Source organism: Ambystoma mexicanum (genome assembly GCF_040938575.1).
Source record: "Ambystoma mexicanum isolate Mex_15411 chromosome 12 unlocalized genomic scaffold, UKY_AmexF1_1 Mex_chr12_unloc.2, whole genome shotgun sequence".
Classification (NCBI taxonomy): Eukaryota; Metazoa; Chordata; class Amphibia; order Caudata; family Ambystomatidae; genus Ambystoma; species Ambystoma mexicanum.
In genome coordinates this window covers 12,960,779-12,981,451 of record NW_027182323.1, presented here as the reverse complement: position 1 = coordinate 12,981,451, position 20,673 = coordinate 12,960,779, and the positions used below count along the sequence as shown (strand labels likewise).

The following is a 20,673-nucleotide window of genomic DNA, read 5'->3' as shown; positions in this document are numbered from 1 at the left end:
TCACCAGCATATACAAAACACCAGTGCAGAGTAGAATCCTGTCACTGTGATGCACTGTACACGGAGCACCCGTAAATTAACTCTTGCCAAATAAAGCACGCAGCAGGTGTTTTCTTTCAACACACACCACTCGTGTCTATTGTTTTTGTCCGGCTAAGGTGATGGTGGTTCGGGAAGGGGGTAAGGGCGGGGGCGTCAAATGTTTCAAGATCGGGGGGTGGGGGGTGCAGCTATGCCCCATGAAGCAGTATAAGTGTTCCAATTTTCTAATTTATCTTGCGGAGGGCAAGTGTGTGTTGATGCGGCTAAGCCGGGTACCGCACCAATCACACAGGACTGGATAGGGAGACAAGGGGTGCAAAAAAGGATGGAGCGGAGATGGACCCACCACGGTGCCGGGCTTTGTCTGTATATCTGGTAGAGAGTCGCAGGGCTGAACGTCGGAGGCGGTCTGCGGATCAGAGGCAGGATCTAGGCAGTGGCAGAAGATCAGAGGGGCGTTTCGTTCCCCCAGGCAAGGTTTTATACATCCCGGTCCTATCCAGTCCCCAGACAGTGATCGAGCACGGGTGCAACCGAAAACTACCCTCCCTCTCTCTCATAACTATATTGTTTCTGTATCAATTTTCTCTCTATTTTACTGTCGTACTGAGCACTACTTTGTTCGTTTTTTCAGAGCCCCGAGGCGGAGTTGTGAGGTGTATACATAAAAAAAGTGCAGGTTGAGACCACAAGGGTCCACTGCAACCAGGAGTTAGAGCATGGCACCCAGGGGTACAAGTCCTTAGTAATGGCCACAGGGCAATCCAATGATTGAGGAGGGTTGTGGGGGGGTTTGGGAACTGCAACAAGAGACAGCGTCTGCCATGGGGCTAAGCTGCCAGCTAACAGGTAAGTATGTACATTGAAATGAGGAGGGTCAAATAAAGAAAAGGGGAAAGAGGGAAAGGATAGGAATGGAGGGAGTTACGAGATTTCAGCAAGGGAAGTGGTCGGTCACTGGTTTCAGCTGGGAGCTTTGCCCCCATGAAAGGAGTGTTCAAGCTGCCAACCTTAGTGCCATTTGCCCGGGTGCCTGGATGAGGAGGCCAAGAATGTCTTCACCGGCATATCCAGGATGCCAGTGCAGAGCAGAATCGTACTAAGTTAACTCTTGCCAAATAAAGCACCGCTAGGGAAGATTTTCCTTAGGTGCAATTTTCCCTCTGTTTATGGACCGCTCCAAACTTTTTGCTTTTGTTTGGCTAACCTAACCGGACTTTTTTCTGTGGAGCGCAGCCTTCAGCTGCACTCCTCTGGGCTTTTGTTCATCTGTTATGGGGATACTGACACGTCCTTCATACTGTCAGTACTGACAAACTATATTTCCCTTAGTCTTTGATTATGTTGTCATTTCTTGATAACTTTTGATCTATGTGCCAAGTACCTTACAGTACCGCACATAGGGGTCCTTTTGTTTTATGGCCCTAGACACACTCTAAGGATTTTCTGGTGACTGTACAGGTGTGCCTAGGACAAACTGGTGGCAGCAGTTTACTTTTATAGTATTTGTAATTCTTTTTAGTTAACCATACTGCGTTTACTGCGTTTGGCTCAAGACTGTGGCCACTGCCGAAATGGCTGTGGCACAAAGTCTTTTGTTCTGTCCTTTGTCCATTTTGTCCCTTTGTCTTCCCCCAGCTCGATCAGACAAGGGCTTTGGGCATGCAGCCACCCGTGAAAACCACAACTTTCGCGGGCTCCTGCATGTCACGTGTGCTAATGCCCAGGAAGAGGATTGGGACTCTCTGGTCCCAATCTACACTACTGGTGCCAGTATGTCTGGTATGCCTGAATGACTGGAACCAATGTGGACCGCGATTGGTTCATGCCTGACGTTCATGCAAGAGAGCATATCTTTTGTTGGCTATCCTAGATTTGAGCATGAAACGAATTTCGGATGAGAGAGGGGGCTCTGTATCCATTCCAGGTCTATCAACTGAAGTTCTCTCCAAACTACATAAGGACCAAGTATCCTGAATTGCCAAAGGAGACCTTTGGAACCACCAGAGAAGTGCTGGAAGGTTTGGCACCCTGAGCCTGCTGTTGTTCCGTCAGACCCCTGCTCTTGTATCCACCACAGAAGGCCTGCAAGTGCGCTTCGACCCTTTGGAGTAGGGGGAACAACTACTCTCAGCACCTCCTGATTACCCTCAAAAAGAGCCTCATCAGAAGTGTTCCTGGGCCATCCAGCAAACTGACAAGCTTGAACCTGGGGTATCGCATAGGAGCACTGCTGTTCCGAGTTGAAACTCGAGACTTGGGGAATCGCTAGCTTGTGGTCCTGGGCCCTCTCCCGCCAAATGTTGTCCTAGCTCCTCTGGGTCGCGATTTAAAAGAGTGTGTCATGCCGTGAGCATTTGCAGTACCTGCATTGCCCGGATGTGGTGACGGTTATTGTATTAGCCTTGCCTGCCTGCCCCCTTGTGCCCTGTGATGTGCTGCACTGGAACTGTCCTCTTTTCTTCATCATGAGCTGAGAAAAGGCTACTGTCCCGCCACAGACGATCGTCCTGTCCCGCAGCTGCTGAGAGCCAGAGCAACGTGCAACTGCAGGGGTTGAACCTACAAGCTACCTAGCCTACACTGGCAAAGTTTGGCCCAGACTGTGTCGAGGGTGGGAGAGTACTTGCATCACTTACCCTCTACCCGCTATTCTCCAGTTCCTCCAGGAGGGTTTTGACAAGGGCATAGCGATCTCCACACTTTGCTCCCAATGGGCCTCCATTAAAATCCTCTTGGGGGACTCTGATGGCCACCTGGATGGGGAGGTGTTGGTGGGGAAGTTTCTTCGGGGTGTCTCTGCTTCCCATCCTTGTACCTATAAGGGCCTTCCCCCAGGGATCGTCCTCCAGACTTAAAGTTCCTTCAGGGGCATCCCTTTGAGCGCCTGTCGGAAATTGATATCAAGCACCTTACTCTGAAGACTGCTTTCCTGATTGCCATCACGTCTGCCCATAGGCTTGGGGAGGTTGGGGCTCTGTTGTGTCAACCCTCTTTCTTGAGAGTTCTGCCGGACTCTGTGGTTTTGCGGTGTGATCCCAAGTTTCTGCCTAAAGTTGTGTCTCAGTTTCACACTTCTCAGGATCTGGTTCTCCCTGCGGTTTTTCAGAAACCCCAGGCGCCGAACGAGGTGGCTTGGCATGCCATTAAGGTGCGGCGGGCAGTTCTGGAATATTTGGCTCGGACTGCCCCTTTCCGGCAGTCTGATAGTCTCTTGGTTACTTGTGGCCCCGTGGAGCGGGGCGTAAGGCCTCTGTGGTTTTCATTAGCCGGTGGATCCGTACTGTTGTCTCCATGTCCTATTTGGTTTCTGGCCTGCCTGTACCTGACCACGTTCAGGGTCGATCTACCAGGGGGTTAGGCTGCTTCCTGGCCAGATGCTGTTATCTCTACAGAAGATTTGGGCGTTTCTCTACAGGGGTTTGGCTGAAACCTGGGCGGATCAGAGCACCTTTGTCAACCACTATCAGTTGAACGTCTCTCACTCTAGGGATGGTTCCTTCAGGGTTGGTGTTTTGTCTGTTGGGATGTGATTATTGGAGTCAATAAAGGTGTTTTTTTTGTTGCTGCACTTCTGTCTCTGTGTCTCATTGGGACCTCTCCCTGTTGCTCCTATGGTATGCCTCATGAAGTAAGTACTGGGTCGAGGAAGAGTGGACGTGGAGGTAATGCTCTGATTACTTACCAGCAATCTTCATTACTCCTAATCCTACTCTTCCTCGTCACAGTACTGACGACCCGCCTCTCCCTCCCTACGGGGGTTCCCATGCTGCGGCTTGAATACGTTAAACAGGAAGCTGAGGGTCAAGGGGAGAAGTTAGACAAAAGAAAAGAAATAGAAGAAAGTCCTGTATCGGAGGCAGGGGCCTCATGAAGTAAATGCTGTGACGAGGAAGGGTACCACTAAGAGTAATGAAGATTACCTGTAAGTTATTAGAGCAATTTGTTGTATAATTCTCACAATAAATGATAGGAGGCGGTGTGGTTGTAAGTTGTGTGCTTTTATTCTTCTGTGCCACTCAAGTAAATCTGCAACATATATGATATGAGTCAATGATCGGCAACAGGCCCTGGAGCTGCGACACAACTCGTGTACATGCTGAGAGTCTCTCTTGCGGCTTGGAGGCCTCTTCTTGGGAGGAGCGCCCCGGAGCGCGTCCTGCTCCGTGGCTTTCTCCCGCTCGAATGCCTCGCTGAGCGCGCGGGGCCCGCACTTCCGGCCGCGCATGAGATCTCGCGAGACCAGCAGGTCTTGCGATATCTCTACACACCTCCCCCTGATAATGCAAAGGCAGTTCATTGCAATACATAGTCATTGTATCTCACCGGTCTTCTGTGTTCCCTTCGCGGACGATCGCCTCTCTCACTGCACACGTCCTGCTGGTCATTTTCTCGCTCGAGAGTTGGGGCATCCACTTGAATCTCATTTCCTTCAACTTCTCTTCTGTCTGTCTCCGGCTCTCGTTCTTCCCCCCTCTCATTGTCCATTACTCCTTCAGCTTCAGACCTTTCATAAGTCTTTTCTCTCTCTTGCCTCTTTTCAAACGTGGCTACTCTTTCCATGTTCCATGTGTGCCCATCTTCGGTGCGGACATCGTTGGCTCCTCGGTGAATCACCTTCACAGGTCCGCTGAACCGTGAGCCCGTGATCTGATCCTTGGTCGGTAACCGTATTTTGATCCAATCTCCTTCTTTTACTTCTGACTCTTGTTTGGTCCTTCTTCTTCTGTCGCTCCACCTTTTCATGCGTGCCTTGTTGTTCTCTATTCTCCACACCACTTCCGACATGTTTACTTCTTCGTCTTCTCTTACTTTGGCCAACCATGGCGGTACTAGCGTGGATGCTGCTCTCCTCCCTCTCAGCATGCGAAAAGGAGAAATTTGGGTGATCCCGTTGGGGGTCAGTCTGTGAGCTGCGATGGCCTCTTTTGTTGTTTTGAGGGGATCCAATCCTGAAGCGGTTGCTAATTGGATGGCTCCCTTAATTAACCTATTGTCCCTCTCGACGAGCCCATTTGCTTGGGGATGGTAGAGTGCTGCTTTCTTCTGGTGTATGTTGTGCTTCCTCAGAAACAGTTCCATGTCTCTGGATATAAGTTGTACTCCGTTGTCTGTTACTAACTCGTTGGGGAGCCCTTCGCTCTGAAAAATGGCCGTCAGGACCTCTATTACGGTTTCGGTCGTGATGTTAGGAACAAACTCGGCCTCGACCATTTCGATAAATAGTCCACTAGTACTATGCCGTACCGATGCTCGGGCGCCATCGTCTCCAAAGGTCCTATGAAGTCTAGACCCACTTTTGACCACACCGCTTCCGGGGTTTATGTGGGAATCATGGGCGCCTGTCCGATTTTCAGGCGCTTGTCACTGTTGAGACACTCATGGCATCTCTCAATCATGGTGCGGATCTCCAGGTCCATGGACGGCCACCAGTAGGCTTCTCTCACTCTGCAACGTGTCATGGTGTTCCCCAGATGGCCCGCAGGGGCCCTGCACAGAATGATTTTTCTCATGCCTGCGGGTGGGATTATCTGGTCGGTTTTCATAATTATGCCGTCGGCTTCTGAGATCTCATCTGCCACTTTCCAATAAGGTCTCATACCTTCTGGCACTGCCCTTTCGTCTGGCCATCCGTTTTTGATCCATTCTCTGATTCTCACCATGGTAGGATCCTTTCCGTCTTCTTCCATCCAGTGTTTTTCGCTGAGTTCCAGGTAGTCGGGCGCCTTGAGATCTGTAATGGATGCTACAATGCATTCTTCTTGTAAGAAAGTGGTGGCATTGTCCTTGCCCTCTGGCAATCTTGACATGCAGTCTGCCTGCAAATTCTTCCATCCGGAGATGTGTTGCACCTCGAAGGTGTATTCCTGCAGTTTTGCTGCTATGCGTGCTAATCGGGGTGTTGACACTTTGGTGCCACCTGAGCTGAGCATGTGGATGAGGGGCTTATGGTCGGTAACCAACTTGAACTTCGTGCCCCACACATATGTCCTGAAATGTTCCACAGCCCATGTACACGCTAACATCTCCTTCTCTATGGTGGAGTAGTTTTGTTCAGCTGACGATAGGGCTTTCGAGGCAAACGCTACCACATGTTCCGTGTCGCCCTTCTTCTGAGTGAGGACCGCCCCTAGTCCATATGCACTGGCGTCTGTAGTCATGACTGTACTCCACTCTGGGTTGAACGGTTGCAAGCATGGCGCTTCAACTATGTGTTGTTTTATGCTTTCCACCGCTTTCTTCTGATCTTCCTGCCACGTGTACTCCGACCCTTTTTTGAGGAGCTCTCGGAGCGGTGCTGAGGTTTCCGAGAATTTGGGGATGAATTTTGCATAGTACTCCACCATCCCGAGGAATGACCTCACTTCGTCTTTGTTGGTGGGTTCTGGAGCTTTAATTAAGGCCTGCAGTAAGTTTTGCTTGGGACTTATACCTTTCTCTGATATTTTGTACCACAAATACACAACTTCTTTTGCTTTGAACACACATTTTTTGTACCTTAATCTCACACCCGCTTCTTGCAGTTTGGTGAGGACTGTTCTCAATGTGACGTCGTGCATCTGTTCGTCCTTTGCGTAGATAAGGATGTCATCCTGGAAATAAGCCACGTTCCTGACGTTCCGCAGTAGAGCATCCATCATGCGTTGAAACGCTGAGGCTGCAGATGATAAACCAAATGGCATTTTGGTGAACTGGTACGTGCCAAACAGGGTGATGAAAGCGGTGAGTGGCTTGGACTCCTTGTGCAGTTGAATTTGATGGTAGGCGTTCCTCATGTCCAGTTTCGAGAATACTTTGGCTTCCTTCATCATGAGGATTAACTCATTTATGCTCGGCAGCGGGTAGCTGTCTGCAATAACTTCCAGGTTTAGGCTGCGGAGGTCAATGCATACTCTTAGCTCTTGTGAGTTCTGTTTCTTTATGAGTACCACTGGGCTCAGCCACTCAGAAGCTTCAATTTCTTCGATGACGCCATCTTTCTTCATTCTGTCCAGTTGGCTTCTGAGTGTGTCTCTTGCCGTTGTCGGTACTGGCCTTAATCTGTGCTTGACCGGAACTGCGTTGGTTTTGAGTAATATTTTGTGGACGAAGCCCTTGATGTGACCAGATTCTTCCAAAAATAGTTTGGGGTAATCACTTTTCACTACTGGTGCGCTCCTCCAACTGACTGACAGTACCTGATCCTCTGTGCTGGGGTCCAGCTTGATTTTCAGTTTCGCCTGGTCGTCCCACCCTAATACCGCTGGGCCTTCTTGACTAAAGTAAACTTTGGTGGTGGTCTCTCTTCCTTTGAACTCTACTTTCCCTTTGATGTAGCCCAACAAGTCTACAGACGCACCACCAAAAACTGTAGGCTTGTGCCGTGTGCTGAGTACTTGGACCGTCTCTGTACCCATCATCTCTTTGTACGTGCGTAGGGGTATTATGGTGAGATCAGAACCCGAATCAGCCATGACCCTTGTTTCCAGTCCATTTATTTTGATTGCACAGTGGGGCTTTTCCCTTCTGGCCCGTGAGCTGTTCACCATGATGACTGTCGGTCTCCCTTCATCTTCCGAGGACGAATCCCTCTCTGTGTTGTGTTCAGCGTTAACACTCGTGATCTTCTTGTTGCGCCACCGAGACATGATTGAGAAGTGACCAATCTTTTTGCATACTGAGCACTCCTTGTCTCTTGCTGGGCACTCTCTATCGAAGTCTAGATGCTTCGTGCTGGTGCACCTGTGGCATTTCAACGGTTCTTTCTTCCCCCATTTTCCTTCTCTCGCATCGAGGACCGGCCTCTCCTTCTTTGGGCGGATTGCCACTGATTGAACTTCGGTAGGGCCGTGGCCGCTTGCAAATTCTTTCCTTCTGCCTACCATCTCCTCAACTGCTCTCGCTATTTCAATAGCTTTTTCCAGCTGCAATTCCTTCTCTAAAATGAACTTATCTTGTACTTTTCTGCTGTTGGTGTGGACCACCAGCATGTCGCAGATGAGAGTCTCAGCGTTGTTACCAAAACTGCAGAGCACCGCCAGTTCGCGCAGTTTGGTGACATAATCATCAACGGGTTCGGACGCCTCCTGTTTGCGGCTGTAGAACCGAATCCTGTGCAGGACGGTATTCTCCTTGCTGGCGAACCTTTTAACAATCCTTCGCACAGCCTCCTTGAATTCATCATCATTATCACCAGCTACCGGCTCCGGGGTGAGACTCCCAAACACCCTCTGTCCTTCAACGCCCAGGGCATTTAGTAACATCGCTCTGTGTCTCGCCGCCGAGTAGCCCGCACCGCCCATGGCCTCTACATACGTTGTGAATAAGGGTTGCCATTGTGTCCACGGAATGGCAAGCCTACCTGGAGTTTGCAGGAAGGGCGGTGGTGGTGTCGCTCCTTGCATGGCTCCATGCGGGTTTTAGTGATGATCCTCGTCGCCAATTATGTTGTGTAATTCTCACAATAAATGATAGGAGGCGGTGTGGTTACAAGTTGTGTGCTTTTATTCTTCTGTGCCACTCAAGTAAATCTGCAACATATATGATATGAGTCAATGATGGGCAACAGGCCCTGGAGCTGCGATGCAACTCGTGTACATGCTGAGAGTCTCTCTTGCGGCTTGGAGGCCTCTTCTTGGGAGGAGCGCCCGGGAGCACGTCCTGCTCCGTGGCTTTCTCCCGCTCGAATGCCTCGCTGAGCGTGCGGGGCCCGCACTTCCGGCCGCGCACGAGATCTCGCGAGACCGGTAGGTCTCGCATATCTCTACACAATTGTAAATAAAGTTTGACTTAACTGCTGCCCAAGCAGCAAAGAAAGAGGAAGGGAAGAGAAAGGAAGCCAGGTTTATGGACGCAGTTAGAGAGGATTGGATACAATAGTCACATGGAAACAACATTCGACCTATCATAAACGGACTACAAACAGCTGTTTTAATGGGAAATGTTGTTTTTGTGATGGTTTCTTTTTAATATTCTTTGCTTTAATGCTGCTCGAGAAAAGAGAAGAGTAAGCATAATTCGGGCCTCCAGTCTTGACACAGAATCCGAGCACAGGCAACCTTGTCCTGCTAAAAAGGAAGACAACTCACCTTTCAACCAGCACAAACGATCACAATCTGGTTTCCAAAAGTCATAAAAATGTTGAGAACTGGTCGTTCAATGTGACCAAATACAGAGCAGTATAAGTGTGCGGTTTCCATTGATATTACGTGGCAGAAGTGTTTTATTAGCAAAATGTCCTTCGAGCCGGATTTGAACCAGCGACCTAAGGATATCTGATTACCTCACTACAGTCCTCCGCTCTACCAACTGAGCTATCGAAGGATACATGTACGAGCGCTTGCAAATGGCATGCTGAATGACCAGCACACAACGTGAAAGATATCATTGTTTATACGTGTGATTTCAATATTGATCCTGCTCCCTATAGTTGCACTTCAATGCCTTAAATTCATTATCAGGCTGTATACCGCGTGATTTTTTGACACCAAGAGTACCGTGCGGGTTTGGTTCGAAAGTACTTAAAGATCAACTTAGAACACAGCCAAGGGCCCATCACACATCTACAAGAAACAGCACGATGGAGAGAGGCTCCGTGCACGTGATAGTTGCACCTGGAGCCGAAAATGCGATTTTTCTTTCGAAATGATTTGGCGAGCAGCTCTATTGATCTCCTTCCTGACATCCCACCCGTTTTGTTCCATTGTACTTGCTGGTTACAGAATAAACAAAGAAATGGAAAATCCGATGCTATAACTGGGGCAATATTACAACAACAAAAAAGGAAGGAAATGAGGTCTAGGATTGCAGATGTCTGTTTCTTTGCAAGACGACCGAAGAGCACAATCAATCAGCCGATATAGCTCAGTTGGGAGAGCGTTAGACTGAAGATCTGAAGGTCCCTGGTTCGATCCCGGGTATAGGCAGGGGATATTTTTTAAAGGTTTTTCATGCTGCTCCATTTGATAATCAGAATCTTTTCACACTTAAAGTTATCATTGAATGGCAGACGATGCAGTGGAAATAAATCGCTAATTCTTATTTTTCTACTATATCTCCCCAAATGTAATTTCCATGTTAAAACTTGTTGCTCATTTCAACATGTTCTGTCTGTGCCATGAAATGGAAAAGAGACTTATAGGGGTCATAATATTTCAATGTGACTCAGGGCACATATGGCCATAATTCACAACTCACAGTACTGGGCATTATTTAGTTTAATGCTTTTGCAAAGATTTCCAGTTGCATAGGTGTTTTTTTTTTTAAAGGGCTGCGGTTGAAGGAATAGGTGAAGTGGTGACAACTTTTGAATTTGCGCGGGTGGGGTAGGGTAGGTGGGTGAACCATTTGGTGCAACTTTTGACCCAGATGATGTCCTGGGAAATTATATTCTACAGAATGCCATCACACAACATGACATCATAAGCAGTGACATCCAATTACCTGTGAGCGACACACAGTCCTTGTTAATGATGTCCAGTTTCCCACCAAAACAAAAAGTGATGGATTTAAGGTTTTGCAGAAGTCATAATCACTGGCACGTGCCATTCTTCTGTGTAACCTTCCCTATAATTATGTTGGCCAAGAATATCTTCACCAGCATATACAAAACACCAGTGCAGAGTAGAATCCTGTCACTGTGATGCACTGTACACGGAGCACCCGTAAATTAACTCTTGCCAAATAAAGCACGCAGCAGGTGTTTTCTTTCAACACACACCACTCGTGTCTATTGTTTTTGTCCGGCTAAGGTGATGGTGGTTCGGGAAGGGGGTAAGGGCGGGGGCGTCAAATGTTTCAAGATCGGGGGGTGGGGGGTGCAGCTATGCCCCATGAAGCAGTATAAGTGTTCCAATTTTCTAATTTATCTTGCGGAGGGCAAGTGTGTGTTGATGCGGCTAAGCCGGGTACCGCACCAATCACACAGGACTGGATAGGGAGACAAGGGGTGCAAAAAAGGATGGAGCGGAGATGGACCCACCACGGTGCCGGGCTTTGTCTGTATATCTGGTAGAGAGTCGCAGGGCTGAACGTCGGAGGCGGTCTGCGGATCAGAGGCAGGATCTAGGCAGTGGCAGAAGATCAGAGGGGCGTTTCGTTCCCCCAGGCAAGGTTTTATACATCCCGGTCCTATCCAGTCCCCAGACAGTGATCGAGCACGGGTGCAACCGAAAACTACCCTCCCTCTCTCTCATAACTATATTGTTTCTGTATCAATTTTCTCTCTATTTTACTGTCGTACTGAGCACTACTTTGTTCGGTTTTTTCAGAGCCCCGAGGCGGAGTTGTGAGGTGTATACATAAAAAAAGTGCAGGTTGAGACCACAAGGGTCCACTGCAACCAGGAGTTAGAGCATGGCACCCAGGGGTACAAGTCCTTAGTAATGGCCACAGGGCAATCCAATGATTGAGGAGGGTTGTGGGGGGGTTTGGGAACTGCAACAAGAGACAGCGTCTGCCATGGGGCTAAGCTGCCAGCTAACAGGTAAGTATGTACATTGAAATGAGGAGGGTCAAATAAAGAAAAGGGGAAAGAGGGAAAGGATAGGAATGGAGGGAGTTACGAGATTTCAGCAAGGGAAGTGGTCGGTCACTGGTTTCAGCTGGGAGCTTTGCCCCCATGAAAGGAGTGTTCAAGCTGCCAACCTTAGTGCCATTTGCCCGGGTGCCTGGATGAGGAGGCCAAGAATGTCTTCACCGGCATATCCAGGATGCCAGTGCAGAGCAGAATCGTACTAAGTTAACTCTTGCCAAATAAAGCACCGCTAGGGAAGATTTTCCTTAGGTGCAATTTTCCCTCTGTTTATGGACCGCTCCAAACTTTTTGCTTTTGTTTGGCTAACCTAACCGGACTTTTTTCTGTGGAGCGCAGCCTTCAGCTGCACTCCTCTGGGCTTTTGTTCATCTGTTATGGGGATACGGACACGTCCTTCATACTGTCAGTACTGACAAACTATATTTCCCTTAGTCTTTGATTATGTTGTCATTTCTTGATAACTTTTGATCTATGTGCCAAGTACCTTACAGTACCGCACATAGGGGTCCTTTTGTTTTATGGCCCTAGACACACTCTAAGGATTTTCTGGTGACTGTACAGGTGTGCCTGGGACAAACTGGTGGCAGCAGTTTACTTTTATAGTATTTGTAATTCTTTTTAGTTAACCATACTGCGTTTACTGCGTTTGGCTCAAGACTGTGGCCACTGCCGAAATGGCTGTGGCACAAAGTCTTTTGTTCTGTCCTTTGTCCATTTTGTCCCTTTGTCTTCCCCCAGCTCGATCAGACAAGGGCTTTGGGCATGCAGCCACCCGTGAAAACCACAACTTTCGCGGGCTCCTGCATGTCACGTGTGCTAATGCCCAGGAAGAGGATTGGGACTCTCTGGTCCCAATCTACACTACTGGTGCCAGTATGTCTGGTATGCCTGAATGACTGGAACCAATGTGGACCGCGATTGGTTCATGCCTGACGTTCATGCAAGAGAGCATATCTTTTGTTGGCTATCCTAGATTTGAGCATGAAACGAATTTCGGATGAGAGAGGGGGCTCTGTATCCATTCCAGGTCTATCAACTGAAGTTCTCTCCAAACTACATAAGGACCAAGTATCCTGAATTGCCAAAGGAGACCTTTGGAACCACCAGAGAAGTGCTGGAAGGTTTGGCACCCTGAGCCTGCTGTTGTTCCGTCAGACCCCTGCTCTTGTATCCACCACAGAAGGCCTGCAAGTGCGCTTCGACCCTTTGGAGTAGGGGGAACAACTACTCTCAGCACCTCCTGATTACCCTCAAAAAGAGCCTCATCAGAAGTGTTCCTGGGCCATCCAGCAAACTGACAAGCTTGAACCTGGGGTATCGCATAGGAGCACTGCTGTTCCGAGTTGAAACTCGAGACTTGGGGAATCGCTAGCTTGTGGTCCTGGGCCCTCTCCCGCCAAATGTTGTCCTAGCTCCTCTGGGTCGCGATTTAAAAGAGTGTGTCATGCCGTGAGCATTTGCAGTACCTGCATTGCCCGGATGTGGTGACGGTTATTGTATTAGCCTTGCCTGCCTGCCCCCTTGTGCCCTGTGATGTGCTGCACTGGAACTGTCCTCTTTTCTTCATCGTGAGCTGAGAAAAGGCTACTGTCCCGCCACAGACGATCGTCCTGTCCCGCAGCTGCTGAGAGCCAGAGCAACGTGCAACTGCAGGGGTTGAACCTACAAGCTACCTGGCCTACACTGGCAAAGTTTGGCCCAGACTGTGTCGAGGGTGGGAGAGTACTTGCATCACTTACCCTCTACCCGCTATTCTCCAGATCCTCCAGGAGGGTTTTGACAAGGGCATAGCGATCTCCACACTTTGCTCCCAATGGGCCTCCATTAAAATCCTCTTGGGGGACTCTGATGGCCACCTGGATGGGGAGGTGTTGGTGGGGAAGTTTCTTCGGGGTGTCTCTGCTTCCCATCCTTGTACCTATAAGGGCCTTCCCCCAGGGATCGTCCTCCAGACTTAAAGTTCCTTCAGGGGCATCCCTTTGAGCGCCTGTCGGAAATTGATATCAAGCACCTTACTCTGAAGACTGCTTTCCTGATTGCCATCACGTCTGCCCATAGGCTTGGGGAGGTTGGGGCTCTGTTGTGTCAACCCTCTTTCTTGAGAGTTCTGTCGGACTCTGTGGTTTTGCGGTGTGATCCCAAGTTTCTGCCTAAAGTTGTGTCTCAGTTTCACACTTCTCAGGATCTGGTTCTCCCTGCGGTTTTTCAGAAACCCCAGGCGCCGAACGAGGTGGCTTGGCATGCCATTAAGGTGCGGCGGGCAGTTCTGGAATATTTGGCTCGGACTGCCCCTTTCCGGCAGTCTGATAGTCTCTTGGTTACTTGTGGCCCCGTGGAGCGGGGCGTAAGGCCTCTGTGGTTTTCATTAGCCGGTGGATCCGTACTGTTGTCTCCATGTCCTATTTGGTTTCTGGCCTGCCTGTACCTGACCACGTTCAGGGTCGATCTACCAGGGGGTTAGGCTGCTTCCTGGCCAGATGCTGTTATCTCTACAGAAGATTTGGGCGTTTCTCTACAGGGGTTTGGCTGAAACCTGGGCGGATCAGAGCACCTTTGTCAACCACTATCAGTTGAACGTCTCTCACTCTAGGGATGGTTCCTTCAGGGTTGGTGTTTTGTCTGTTGGGATGTGATTATTGGAGTCAATAAAGGTGTTTTTTTTGTTGCTGCACTTCTGTCTCTGTGTCTCATTGGGACCTCTCCCTGTTGCTCCTATGGTATGCCTCATGAAGTAAGTACTGGGTCGAGGAAGAGTGGACGTGGAGGTAATGCTCTGATTACTTACCAGCAATCTTCATTACTCCTAATCCTACTCTTCCTCGTCACAGTACTGACGACCCGCCTCTCCCTCCCTACGGGGGTTCCCATGCTGCGGCTTGAATACGTTAAACAGGAAGCTGAGGGTCAAGGGGAGAAGTTAGACAAAAGAAAAGAAATAGAAGAAAGTCCTGTATCGGAGGCAGGGGCCTCATGAAGTAAATGCTGTGACGAGGAAGGGTACGACTAAGAGTAATGAAGATTACCTGTAAGTTATTAGAGCAATTTGTTGTATAATTCTCACAATAAATGATAGGAGGCGGTGTGGTTGTAAGTTGTGTGCTTTTATTCTTCTGTGCCACTCAAGTAAATCTGCAACATATATGATATGAGTCAATGATCGGCAACAGGCCCTGGAGCTGCGACACAACTCGTGTACATGCTGAGAGTCTCTCTTGCGGCTTGGAGGCCTCTTCTTGGGAGGAGCGCCCCGGAGCGCGTCCTGCTCCGTGGCTTTCTCCCGCTCGAATGCCTCGCTGAGCGCGCGGGGCCCGCACTTCCGGCCGCGCATGAGATCTCGCGAGACCAGCAGGTCTTGCGATATCTCTACACACCTCCCCCTGATAATGCAAAGGCAGTTCATTGCAATACATAGTCATTGTATCTCACCGGTCTTCTGTGTTCCCTTCGCGGACGATCGCCTCTCTCACTGCACACGTCCTGCTGGTCATTTTCTCGCTCGAGAGTTGGGGCATCCACTTGAATCTCATTTCCTTCAACTTCTCTTCTGTCTGTCTCCGGCTCTCGTTCTTCCCCCCTCTCATTGTCCATTACTCCTTCAGCTTCAGACCTTTCATAAGTCTTTTCTCTCTCTTGCCTCTTTTCAAACGTGGCTACTCTTTCCATGTTCCATGTGTGCCCATCTTCGGTGCGGACATCGTTGGCTCCTCGGTGAATCACCTTCACAGGTCCGCTGAACCGTGAGCCCGTGATCTGATCCTTGGTCGGTAACCGTATTTTGATCCAATCTCCTTCTTTTACTTCTGACTCTTGTTTGGTCCTTCTTCTTCTGTCGCTCCACCTTTTCATGCATGCCTTGTTGTTCTCTATTCTCCACACCACTTCCGACATGTTTACTTCTTCGTCTTCTCTTACTTTGGCCAACCATGGCGGTACTAGCGTGGATGCTGCTCTCCTCCCTCTCAGCATGCGAAAAGGAGAAATTTGGGTGATCCCGTTGGGGGTCAGTCTGTGAGCTGCGATGGCCTCTTTTGTTGTTTTGAGGGGATCCAATCCTGAAGCGGTTGCTAATTGGATGGCTCCCTTAATTAACCTATTGTCCCTCTCGACGAGCCCATTTGCTTGGGGATGGTAGAGTGCTGCTTTCTTCTGGTGTATGTTGTGCTTCCTCAGAAACAGTTCCATGTCTCTGGATATAAGTTGTACTCCGTTGTCTGTTACTAACTCGTTGGGGAGCCCTTCGCTCTGAAAAATGGCCGTCAGGACCTCTATTACGGTTTCGGTCGTGATGTTAGGAACAAACTCGGCCTCGACCATTTCGATAAATAGTCCACTAGTACTATGCCGTACCGATGCTCGGGCGCCATCGTCTCCAAAGGTCCTATGAAGTCTAGACCCACTTTTGACCACACCGCTTCCGGGGTTTATGTGGGAATCATGGGCGCCTGTCCGATTTTCAGGCGCTTGTCACTGTTGAGACACTCATGGCATCTCTCAATCATGGTGCGGATCTCCAGGTCCATGGACGGCCACCAGTAGGCTTCTCTCACTCTGCAACGTGTCATGGTGTTCCCCAGATGGCCCGCAGGGGCCCTGCACAGAATGATTTTTCTCATGCCTGCGGGTGGGATTATCTGGTCGGTTTTCATAATTATGCCGTCGGCTTCTGAGATCTCATCTGCCACTTTCCAATAAGGTCTCATACCTTCTGGCACTGCCCTTTCGTCTGGCCATCCGTTTTTGATCCATTCTCTGATTCTCACCATGGTAGGATCCTTTCCGTCTTCTTCAATCCAGTGTTTTTCGCTGAGTTCCAGGTAGTCGGGCGCCTTGAGATCTGTAATGGATGCTACAATGCATTCTTCTTGTAAGAAAGTGGTGGCATTGTCCTTGCCCTCTGGCAATCTTGACATGCAGTCTGCCTGCAAATTCTTCCATCCGGAGATGTGTTGCACCTCGAAGGTGTATTCCTGCAGTTTTGCTGCTATGCGTGCTAATCGGGGTGTTGACACTTTGGTGCCACCTGAGCTGAGCATGTGGATGAGGGGCTTATGGTCGGTAACCAACTTGAACTTCGTGCCCCACACATATGTCCTGAAATGTTCCACAGCCCATGTACACGCTAACATCTCCTTCTCTATGGTGGAGTAGTTTTGTTCAGCTGACGATAGGGCTTTCGAGGCAAACGCTACCACATGTTCCGTGTCGCCCTTCTTCTGAGTGAGGACCGCCCCTAGTCCATATGCACTGGCATCTGTAGTGATGACTGTACTCCACTCTGGGTTGAACGGTTGCAAGCATGGCGCTTCAACTATGTGTTGTTTTATGCTTTCCACCGCTTTCTTCTGATCTTCCTGCCACGTGTACTCCGACCCTTTTTTGAGGAGCTCTCGGAGCGGTGCTGAGGTTTCCGAGAATTTGGGGATGAATTTTGCATAGTACTCCACCATCCCGAGGAATGACCTCACTTCGTCTTTGTTGGTGGGTTCTGGAGCTTTAATTAAGGCCTGCAGTAAGTTTTGCTTGGGACTTATACCTTTCTCTGATATTTTGTACCACAAATACACAACTTCTTTTGCTTTGAACACACATTTTTTGTACCTTAATCTCACACCCGCTTCTTGCAGTTTGGTGAGGACTGTTCTCAATGTGACGTCGTGCATCTGTTCGTCCTTTGCGTAGATAAGGATGTCATCCTGGAAATAAGCCACGTTCCTGACGTTCCGCAGTAGAGCATCCATCATGCGTTGAAACGCTGAGGCTGCAGATGATAAACCAAATGGCATTTTGGTGAACTGGTACGTGCCAAACAGGGTGATGAAAGCGGTGAGTGGCTTGGACTCCTTGTGCAGTTGAATTTGATGGTAGGCGTTCCTCATGTCCAGTTTCGAGAATACTTTGGCTTCCTTCATCATGAGGATTAACTCATTTATGCTCGGCAGCGGGTAGCTGTCTGCAATAACTTCCAGGTTTAGGCTGCGGAGGTCAATGCATACTCTTAGCTCTTGTGAGTTCTGTTTCTTTATGAGTACCACTGGGCTCAGCCACTCAGAAGCTTCAATTTCTTCGATGACGCCATCTTTCTTCATTCTGTCCAGTTGGCTTCTGAGTGTGTCTCTTGCCGTTGTCTGTACTGGCCTTAATCTGTGCTTGACCGGAACTGCGTTGGTTTTGAGTAATATTTTGTGGACGAAGCCCTTGATGTGACCAGATTCTTCCAAAAATAGTTTGGGGTAATCACTTTTCACTACTGGTGCGCTCCTCCAACTGACTGACAGTACCTGATCCTCTGTGCTGGGGTCCAGCTTGATTTTCAGTTTCGCCTGGTCGTCCCACCCTAATACCGCTGGGCCTTCTTGACTAAAGTAAACTTTGGTGGTGGTCTCTCTTCCTTTGAACTCTACTTTCCCTTTGATGTAGCCCAACAAGTCTACAGACGCACCACCAAAAACTGTAGGCTTGTGGCGTGTGCTGAGTACTTGGGCCGTCTCTGTACCCATCATCTCTTTGTACGTGCGTAGGGGTATTATGGTGAGATCAGAACCCGAATCAGCCATGACCCTTGTTTCCAGTCCATTTATTTTGATTGCACAGTGGGGCTTTTCCCTTCTGGCCCGTGAGCTGTTCACCATGATGACTGTCGGTCTCCCTTCATCTTCCGAGGACGAATCCCTCTCTGTGTTGTGTTCAGCGTTAACACTCGTGATCTTCTTGTTGCACCACCGAGACATGATTGAGAAGTGACCAATCTTTTTGCATACTGAGCACTCCTTGTCTCTTGCTGGGCACTCTCTATCGAAGTCTAGATGCTTCGTGCTGGTGCACCTGTGGCATTTCAACGGTTCTTTCTTCCCCCATTTTCCTTCTCTCGCATCGAGGACCGGCCTCTCCTTCTTTGGGCGGATTGCCACTGATTGAACTTCGGTAGGGCCGTGGCCGCTTGCAAATTCTTTCCTTCTGCCTACCATCTCCTCAACTGCTCTCGCTATTTCAATAGCTTTTTCCAGCTGCAATTCCTTCTCTAAAATGAACTTATCTTGTACTTTTCTGCTGTTGGTGTGGACCACCAGCATGTCGCAGATGAGAGTCTCAGCGTTGTTACCAAAACTGCAGAGCACCGCCAGTTCGCGCAGTTTGGTGACATAATCATCAACGGGTTCGGACGCCTCCTGTTTGCGGCTGTAGAACCGAATCCTGTGCAGGACGGTATTCTCCTTGCTGGCGAACCTTTTAACAATCCTTCGCACAGCCTCCTTGAATTCATCATCATTATCACCAGCTACCGGCTCCGGGGTGAGACTCCCAAACACCCTCTGTCCTTCAACGCCCAGGGCATTTAGTAACATCGCTCTGTGTCTCGCCGCCGAGTAGCCCGCACCGCCCATGGCCTCTACATACGTTGTGAATAAGGGTTGCCATTGTGTCCACGGAATGGCAAGCCTACCTGGAGTTTGCAGGAAGGGCGGTGGTGGTGTCGCTCCTTGCATGGCTCCATGCGGGTTTTAGTGATGATCCTCGTCGCCAATTATGTTGTGTAATTCTCACAATAAATGATAGGAGGCGGTGTGGTTACAAGTTGTGTGCTTTTATTCTTCTGTGCCACTCAAGTAAATCTGCAACATATATGATATGAGTCAATGATGGGCAACAGGCCCTGGAGCTGCGATGCAACTCGTGTACATGCTGAGAGTCTCTCTTGCGGCTTGGAGGCCTCTTCTTGGGAGGAGCGCCCGGGAGCACGTCCTGCTCCGTGGCTTTCTCCCGCTCGAATGCCTCGCTGAGCGTGCGGGGCCCGCACTTCCGGCCGCGCACGAGATCTCGCGAGACCGGTAGGTCTCGCATATCTCTACACAATTGTAAATAAAGTTTGACTTAACTGCTGCCCAAGCAGCAAAGAAAGAGGAAGGGAAGAGAAAGGAAGCCAGGTTTATGGACGCAGTTAGAGAGGATTGGATACAATAGTCACATGGAAACAACATTCGACCTATCATAAACGGACTACAAACAGCTGTTTTAATGGGAAATGTCGTTTTTGTGATGGTTTCTTTTTAATATTCTTTGCTTTAATGCTGCTCGAGAAAAGAGAAGAGTAAGCATAATTCGGGCCTCCAGTCTTGACACAGAATCCGAGCACAGGCAACCTTGTCCTGCTAAAAAGGAAGACAACTCACCTTTCAACCAGCACAAACGATCACAATCTGGTTTCCAAAAGTCATAAAAATGTTGAGAACTGGTCGTTCAATGTGACCAAATACAGCGCAGTATAAGTGTGCGGTTTCCATTGATATTACGTGGCAGAAGTGTTTTATTAGCAAAATGTCCTTCGAGCCGGATTTGAACCAGCGACCTAAGGATATCTGATTACCTCACTACAGTCCTCCGCTCTACCAACTGAGCTATCGAAGGATACATGTACGAGCGCTTGCAAATGGCATGCTGAATGACAAGCACACAACGTGAAAGATATCATTGTTTATACGTGTGATTTCAATATTGATCCTGCTCCCTATAGTTGCACTTCAATGCCTTAAATTCATTATCAGGCTGTATACCGCGTGATTTTTTGACACCAAGAGTACCGTGCGGGTTTGGTTCGAAAGTACTTAAAGATCAACTTAGAACACAGCCAAGTGCCCATCACACATCTACAAGAAACAGCACGATGGAGAGAGGCTCCGTGCACGTGATAGTTGCACCTGGAGCCGAAAATGCGATTTTTCTTTCGAAATGATTTGGCGAGCAGCTCTATTGATCTCCTTCCTGACATCCCACCCGTTTTTTTCCATTGTACTTGCTGGTTACAGAATAAACAAAGAAATGGAAAATCCGATGCTATAACTGGGGCAATATTACAACAACAAAAAAGGAAGGAAATGAGGTCTAGGATTGCAGATGTCTGTTTCTTTGCAAGACGGCCGAAGAGCATAATCAATCAGCCGAAATAGCTCAGTTGGGAGAGCGTTAGACTGAAGATCTAAAGGTCCCTGGTTCGATCCCGGGTATAGGCAGGGGATATTTTTTAAAGGTTTTTCATGCTGCTCCATTTGATAATCAGAATCTTTTCACACTTAAAGTTATCATTGAATGGCAGACGATGCAGTGGAAATAAATCGCTAATT

The 20,673-nt window shown here is 48.9% G+C and overlaps 4 non-coding genes across 4 annotated transcripts; 2 read left to right on the top strand and 2 right to left on the bottom strand.

Annotated features, from left to right (window-relative positions):
- Positions 1–9,258: 9,258 nt before the first annotated feature.
- TRNAY-GUA (transfer RNA tyrosine (anticodon GUA)) lies at positions 9,259–9,345 on the bottom strand. The gene is given in 2 exon segments: positions 9,259–9,294; positions 9,309–9,345. It is a non-coding gene; the product is annotated as a tRNA-Tyr (tRNA).
- A 529-nt stretch (positions 9,346–9,874) lies between these two features.
- On the top strand, positions 9,875–9,947 carry TRNAF-GAA (transfer RNA phenylalanine (anticodon GAA)). The gene has a single exon. It is a non-coding gene; the product is annotated as a tRNA-Phe (tRNA).
- A 9,926-nt stretch (positions 9,948–19,873) lies between these two features.
- On the bottom strand, positions 19,874–19,960 carry TRNAY-GUA (transfer RNA tyrosine (anticodon GUA)). Its single transcript is given in 2 exon segments — positions 19,874–19,909; positions 19,924–19,960. It is a non-coding gene; the product is annotated as a tRNA-Tyr (tRNA).
- Positions 19,961–20,489: 529 nt separating this feature from the next.
- On the top strand, positions 20,490–20,562 carry TRNAF-GAA (transfer RNA phenylalanine (anticodon GAA)). Its single transcript has one exon. It is a non-coding gene; the product is annotated as a tRNA-Phe (tRNA).
- The last annotated feature ends 111 nt before the right edge of the window (positions 20,563–20,673 follow it).